Source organism: Selaginella moellendorffii, unplaced genomic scaffold (genome assembly GCF_000143415.4).
Source record: "Selaginella moellendorffii unplaced genomic scaffold, v1.0 SELMOscaffold_6, whole genome shotgun sequence".
Classification (NCBI taxonomy): Eukaryota; Viridiplantae; Streptophyta; class Lycopodiopsida; order Selaginellales; family Selaginellaceae; genus Selaginella; species Selaginella moellendorffii.
Window position 1 is genome coordinate 1890185 of NW_003314267.1, and position 8098 is coordinate 1898282.

The window sequence follows — 8098 nt, forward strand, 5'->3', positions numbered from 1 at the left end:
CCTTAGTCATGAACAACTTTAAAATTATATATTTGAATCTTTAGAGCATATTGCAACAACCCAAGTTCTTCTATAATCACCCTTTAACAATATCTAACAACAATGCAAGTATGTATGAAACTTCTTGAAACCCCAAATTACTTCTATACACTCTTCTATTGCAGAGTAGGTCACCTCCATTAATTGCAATATACAAAGATGAAAGATCAAGTGTAATTAGGATACATTAAAATTGAAGGAGTCGTCAACACTTCTTTAAGATCCACAAAGGCTTATACGGAATCTTTAGATTAAACAAAAGACAATGTTGATAACTTCAACCATGTATAAAAAACTAAAGAGACAACTCAAGAGATGATCTATTGGGGTTTAAATATAAAGAAAAAAAGCCTATGAATAAGAGTTTAAAGATTTTGGGATACTTGGGTTTTAACATCCTTGAGTTTGAGTAATATTAAGCTGGATGACCTCTCAGGAAGTCCAAGTTTAGAAGCTCTAGCTAAAGTTAACTTAAGGGTAAAGTATCAAGAGAGTAAAATTTGAACTAAGATATTGCACATTTTCAAAGAAGTGTTGTATATTGTACTTTGGAGTAGGGTACTTTGGAAGATGATGAAGAATTTATATATACCAAATGGTGTATGGAAAGCAATTTTGAGAATATCCTCCTCAGCTATCAACACTTGCCAAGACCCAAAAGTAAGATTTAATTTAGAATTCTTCTAAAATAATCCTCAGTACCTAAAAGCAAGATTCAACTTAATGAACTAATGATGTAAACTTATAAATTTGGATTTCTTAGGAAGTCATTCATTCTAGTACTATTAAAACCCAAGGACATTTAACCCCAAGTATACTAATATCCTCAACTAATTGGAAAAAGAGGTACACTCTTATTTATGGGCATTTTCCCTTTATATTTAAACCCCTATGGATCATCTCTCAAGTCATTTTCTTTGGTTGCTTATAAATGACTTCTCTCAAAATAATCAGTAGTTTGAGGAAGAGTGTACATATTCAGGATAATCAAGTTTAATGGACAATAGTCAATGTAGAATTGAATATTCCTATTAGGTTTCATTACATGATAGCTTTCCTTTTCCAACATTTTGTAAACTCTTGAATTTAGATTTCCCAAAAGATCACCCAACCCAGTACTATTCAAACTCAAGTATCCTAAGACATTTAACTGATTGGAAAAAGGCATGCACTTTTGTTTATGAGCCCTTTTCTTTTATATTTGAACTCATATAAATTATCTCTTGAGTCATTCTTTTTGGTTATTTACACATCTCTTTGACATTTTTATATAAAATCTTGATCTTCTTTGGTGATTGATACTAAATTGGAACCATTCGACAAGCAAACCCAGTTGGAATAAGATGGTATGTTGCTATTTTAGCCCCAAATGACAAATTAAAGTCAAAGAGATCAATATACTCTTTCTTGAGCTAGTCAATTGCCACAACACAAAGATTGTATAAAGGATTTAGAGAGTACAAAGGAAATACAATGTAAGACACAAATCCCTAAGCCCCAAAGTGGAGCCAAAAGTGTGTCATATGGTAATGGTCGAAATAGAAGTCCAATGAGCATAACACATTAGGACCAAAAGCTCCAACCCAAAAAGGCAAGAGTGGGAGTGAAACTCTAAACGAAGTGCTCGAGGAATGAGCATGAAGTAATTGATGAATGAGTCTCTAGAAAGGGACACAAGAAGGACAGACACATGGCAAGTGTTGGGACCAAGTTTGAGAAGGAGTCTAAAAAGGAGTTTGAGATGGAGTCCAAAATAGAGTTCGAGAAGGCATTTAAAAAGGAGTTTGAGATGGAGACCAAGACCAAGACCAAGACTGGGACCGAAACCAAGACTAAGACCAGGACCAAGACCGGGACCGAAATCAATCAAGACTGAGTCCATGATCAAGACTAAGTTTGAGTTTGAGACTAAATTCGAGTCCAAGGATGAGGGTGAAAGCCCAAAGTGATTGTCTCGCAAACCTTGAAAGGTTTAGTGAGCTCCAAAAGGATAGTAGGGGTAAAGGCATGCACTCTTGTTTCAGACTCTGCTGTCAGACTCTTGTGGAATTAGTTTGATCAAGAAAGACTAGTGTGACCAAGGAAGGCTATATACCCATATGGTGGGTGATGATATAACCATTAAGGAGTTCAATGTTAGGGTGAACATGGATAGACAAGTGAGATAACTTAGTGAAGTGTTCCAGGGTTGGCTTTAGCTCCCCTAGGAGATCAAATAGTCGATGCTCCCAATGTAAGTATGGGTGGCACTAACTACTTGGATACCTGGTGTGGCTCATTAGAACCTCACTCTAGCCATATGGCTAAGGCACCCAAGGGCAGAAGGTGGGGAGAGTACCCATGAGGCTTGCATTGGGCTATGGTGTTTTGAAATATTACCCTAAAGTCCTGGATTGTGGAAAAGAAGAGTAGTCTTTTTGCATAGTGACCAAGGACACGTGGCAAGGAAGTTCTAGAGATCAATAAGACTTAGTGGTCGGGCCTTTGGGCCCTAACCTAGTGGCAGTGTTAGTGAGCACAGTCATGGACGGAAAGGGACTTAATAGGGACCGAAAAAAGGATATTGAGGAAGGGTGTTCTCTATGTCTCCAGGCATTCTAAGAATGTTAAGATGTGGTCATAGGATAACCACTCATGGATAAATGGCCTAGTTTTTGGGAGACAAGACTATGGTATAGGTGGTTTTGGACTACTCACGAAACAAAGGTAAATGGATATAGCTTTAGTGTAACAGATTAATATGTCAGTGGTATCTTTGGGTGTCTATCGTGGGATTGGACATGTGGAGCACTTGGACAAAGTGCAAAGGCTAAGGGGCATAAATGCCATTCACGGGGTTAACATGTCCTTAAGTCGGGACAAAGGTTATAAATGAGACTCCTCCAAGTGGTCAAAAGTATAATTAAGTGACTAAAGTAGAATGGAAAATTTAGTTGCTTATAACTTGGTATCCTTAGTCTAACTCTTATTGGTAGTCAAGTATATCACCACTTGATATTGGCATCAGAATGTCCTAAGAGTGGGTTTATCCTTGAGGAGTAGTATGTCAAGACTCTCCACTTGAGTACGTACATGAATATGTAAGTAATATGGTGGATAGAAAGGGGCCAATAAGGGAATGACTTTGGGATTTTGAGAACAATGGAAGGTTTTTCTCAGAAAGTCGAGGATGTAATCCATATAAATATTTGACTTAGCAAATTAGTTAATATGGTTGTGGTAAACAACTATAGTTAGGATTACAGAAAAGATAAACAGTCCGAAATAATAAAGAAGTCATAGAAGTATCCTTATATAATTGAGGATGGTGCTCATAAATTTGAGACTAGAGTTAATGACTGTGAGAGGTCAAATATGGATAAGGATATATGCTTTTGGTAGCTAGGGCTACCTTTAATAAAGATCAGAATCACTTAAGGAATTGGGGGGTGTACTCAAAGGATGAATTAGTATTCTTATCATATGGAAAGATAGTTTTAATATGCAAAAGTAATTTATGTAGAATAAAGGATAATCAAGTATTGGAGTAATACTTGCAAAAATGGTCATTATGAATATAAAAAGTTGTGTTTAAATGTGATGGCACCTCAAAGGAAGCTAGGAGGCTAGGACATTACAGGATGTTGAATTAATAAAGTCCAAAAGCCAAATGACTTAGTAGAGTTAAAGGATAGCCTTTAAGACTTAGAGGCATCTCATTTGGATGGAAGTGTGTTATACCCTACGAATGATTAGGAGAATCATAAGATCCAAATATGAGAATAATAAGTATCTTATTGTGGTAGAACATGCTATACTAAAGTTGTGGAAAAGTATTCATAGAAGAAAGCAACTTTAGCGAGGAGTTGTGTGTGAATACTGTGTTGTAGTGTTAATCAATAGTTGGCATAAGAAACAATTACAATTGTCTTAATAAAAACTTAGATATAAGTGGGAAGTGTTATGAGGGTAGGCTTATAAAACCACTGGTGTGGAGATACCAAATGTTCCAAAGTGTGATACTTTGAGGTTAAAGTTGGTTGGTTTTATAAGAACCTTTTGCCAAAGGAATCTCAATGGGATTAGTATAGCCTAAGCTAGAAGGTATATAATTCAAGTGCATTGACCTAAATAATAATAGAAGTGTGGAATCATTAACAATGAGTTATAGGACTTGACAACTATGAGATAACTAAGCAAAAGGTGCAATATAATTGATTGGATTGGTGGAAGTTAACCTCCCAAGACTTTTTATTAGGTAAGGAAGTTAAATATCCCTTAAGGGATAAATTACTTATATTGTTATATAGTGAGTTAATGTTGTAAAAGGAAATACTCATTATCAAAGAAGGCCATTATTGGGATATCTAAACACTCTAAAACACTAGAAAGTGGTGTTTGGTATAAGGAGGGCATTAGATAAGACCTAATAGACTACATCCTTAATGAATAATAAATAGAAGATATTATCCAATGTCTAAGGTTGTGGAAACGAGAGAAATCCATCTATTTGAATTGGATAAAGCCAAAAGGATTTTGGCAAGGCTAGTGATGGGCATGCAAAGGCCCATGAGTAACAATGTTAATCCTAGTATATGGGATTACAAGTTGAGCATATCTGGATTGAAGAACTACTCTCTAAATTATTGAATAAATTCATTCCTAAAAATACTTACTAAGGCATGGTAAAAAGTGCAAAGTTATCATTTTAGCCTGGAGGAGAATAACCGAAGGGAATGTGTAAAGCCAAGAGCAAGTAATAAAAGGATAGTACTAAATTATAGGAATCAAAAAGCATAGCCAAAAGTGATTATACAAGTTGGGAGTGGAAAATCAAGTGAGTGCTTAAAGGTGTTGCTATTAACAACTATGGTGCTATAAAGAGTCTAAAGTATGGAATTGCCTATGTTAGATCATATGGTAGTTAGAAAATTTGCAAAAGGAGAAGCCTTAGCAAGTTAAGGGACAAAATCCCTTCTATATTTCTGAAAGCAATTCTACGGAGGTTAGTACCTAGAAACACAAGTAATAAATAGTTCATAGGAATATGCAAAATTAGAGTGGTATAGCAAAAGTGTGGGCTTGAAACTTGCCATGAGGTGAAACTAGCAAGATTGGGGAAATAGTTCCCAAATGTTCAAATAAATAGCTTTGAATGAAAGTTGATATTTGAGGACTTTCACGCTTATGTATAGAATTATATTATGTTGATTAGGTGACCTGCTAAGCAAGATTACCAAGTCAGAGGAATAAAGATCCTAGCTGAAGGTGATAATTTCAAGAGGGTGCTCTATGGAGCCAAACATAGAAGAGTCCATACATAGAAGTTTGGAGGAATTAAGTTCCTAAGCTACGATCCATAGTGTGTGTTGGATATAAATTGGTGCATCAGTGTGGGGAGTCATGCTAGACATTTTAAGTGATATCGTCCATAGATGTATATATGAAAGTTGGGTTTGGGTTTGAGTCTCATTCCACTAGGGCATGGTGATGGTTTAGAATATGAGGATACTCATGTTTTGATAGTCATGGACTTTCAGTAAGGAGGTTGGCTTGGGCACATTGTCAAAGGAGGGATGCCCTAGAGTTATGATGCACAGTTTAAATGTTTAGTGTGAAAGCTCGGTATATCTAACTTGAACACTTTGGTGCAAGTAGCACCAAGGACGGGTGAATGACATGGGGAGACTCAATTTCAATTGCTATGGACTTTTGGCCGGAAGAACTAGCTTGGGCACAAACCTAATACTTGGTAGCATGTTAATGTGTCAATATGAGATCACTAAGTGATCCTATGGCTAAACAAAGATAATCTCCTTGTTAGGTTAAGAAATAAGCTTACTAGTTCAAAGTGTTGATTTGAACTGTTGATAATGGTGTGACTTGGTTAAAGTGACCAAATGGGAAAGACACTTAGGTGAAATAAATTATGAAATATAATGGTATTATAAGTCTAAGAAAAATAGTCTCTAAAGAAGAACCTAAAGAAGGGTCACAAGATTAGCTCAGGATAAAACCCACAACAAAAAATGCTAAAGAGATTTACTAGAAATGAAAAACTATTGAAGTTGGCAAAATAAAGCTTTTGCTTTGGAACCAAAAGAATACCTCAAGGATGGAGGTAATGATCTTATATTATTTGGTGTAATAATTAAATGATAGAAGCAAAAGACTAATGGTTGAGAATAGGCCCTGAAAACTATTGGAAAGAATCCAAATGATAAATTAAGCAAGGAACCACTAAGTGGATGATAATGGATTGTGGGAAAGGAAATATATTTTCAATAATGGGATTCCCAAATGCTCTAATTTAGCAAAAGTGAAAGCTTTAAAAAAGATAGAGTGGCAAATTAGCTAAATGATAGAGCCATGGATAGCTCTAGCATGAATTATAAATAAGTGAAACTTTGTGTTAAGGGTGGCACAAAATAAAAGAGAGGATGATGATGCTCTCAAGCAAAGAACTTCCTAGGATGAGGAAGTGGAGTTTGCATAAATGGTGCAATACAAAATGTCAAACACACCTAGGAAATTGATTTGAGATGTCAATATTAAAGTTCTAGAGTGCAATGGTTATGTTGGTAAAAGTTAAGACTACTCCGAAATGAATAATAAGATTGAGATAAAGAAAGTGTCTTCAATAAGTTTAGTGAGAGCTAAACAAAAAAAAAAGAAAAAAAACCAACACAAGTGATCTTATGAGTTTCTAAGATGGAGAGACTATACTCTTTCAAGAACAAGCAAGGTATGGTGAGTTTTCAGTAGCAAACCCTTAATAAATATTGGTTTAGTGTTAAGGATGAAAATAATAATCCATGATAAGGTTACTTTATAAAATGGTTTATTGTTTGATGAGGACATTAAACTTTAACTGTGGGTGGTGGAGTTGTGAAACACAAATCCCTAAGCCCCAAAGTAGAGTTGAAAGTATGCCACATAGCAGTGGTCAAAATAGAAGTCCAACAAATGTAACACATTAGGACCAAAAGTTCTAACTCGGAAAGATAAGAGCGAGAGTGAAACTTTGAATAAAGTGGCAATTGATGAATGAGTTTCTAGAAAGGGATATAAAAAGGATAGATACATGACAAGTGTCGTGAGACATAGAAGTCTCAGGACCAAGTTCGAGGAGTTCGAGAAAGAGTTTAAGATTGGAGTCTGAAATAGAATCCAAGATGGAGTCTAAGAAGGCATTTGAGAAGGAGTCCAAAATGGAATCTAAGATAGAGTCCGAGGTCAATTCCAAGGTGGGGACTAAGACTAAGACCAAGACCGAGACCAAAACTGAGACTGAGACCAAGATTATGATCAAGACTAAGTCCAAGTCTAAGATTAAGTTCAAGTCCAAGTCCAAAGGTGAAAGTCCAAAGCAATTTCTCCCAAACCCTAGGGTGTTTAGTGAGCATTGAAAGGATAGTAAGGAGAGGACTCTAGTGGAATTAGTTTGGTTAAGAAAGGTTAGTGTGACCAATGAAGGTTATACCCACATGGTGGGTGATGGATAATATAACCACTAAGGAGTCCAAGGCTAAAGTGAACATGAATAGACAAATAAGGTAACTTAATGAAGTGTTCAAAAGCTTGCTTTAAGTCCCTTGGGAGATTGAAGAGTCAATGCTCCCAATCCAAGTATGGGTGGTATTACTTAGTTGGATACCTAATATGGCTCATTGAAACCTTGCTTTAGCCATATGGCTAAGGAACCCAAAGGCAAAAAATGGGGAGAGTACCCACAAGGCTCACATTGGGCCACAGTGTCATAAAGTTCTAGATTGTGGAAAAGTATAAGAGTAGTCCTCTTATGTAGTGACTAAGGATACAATCACGTGGAAGGAAGTCCTAGAGGTCAATAGGACTTAATGGTCAGGCCTTGGAGCCTTGACCTAGTGGCAATATTGGCAAGCGCGGTTGTGGACAGAAAGGGATTTAGTGGGGACCAAAAAAGGAATATTGAAGAAAGGTGTTCCTTATGTCTTCGGGTATCTTAAGGATGTTAAGGTATAATCATGGGATGATCACTCATGAACAAATGGCCCAATCTTTGGGAGATAAGACTATGGTATAGGTGGTTTTGGATTAC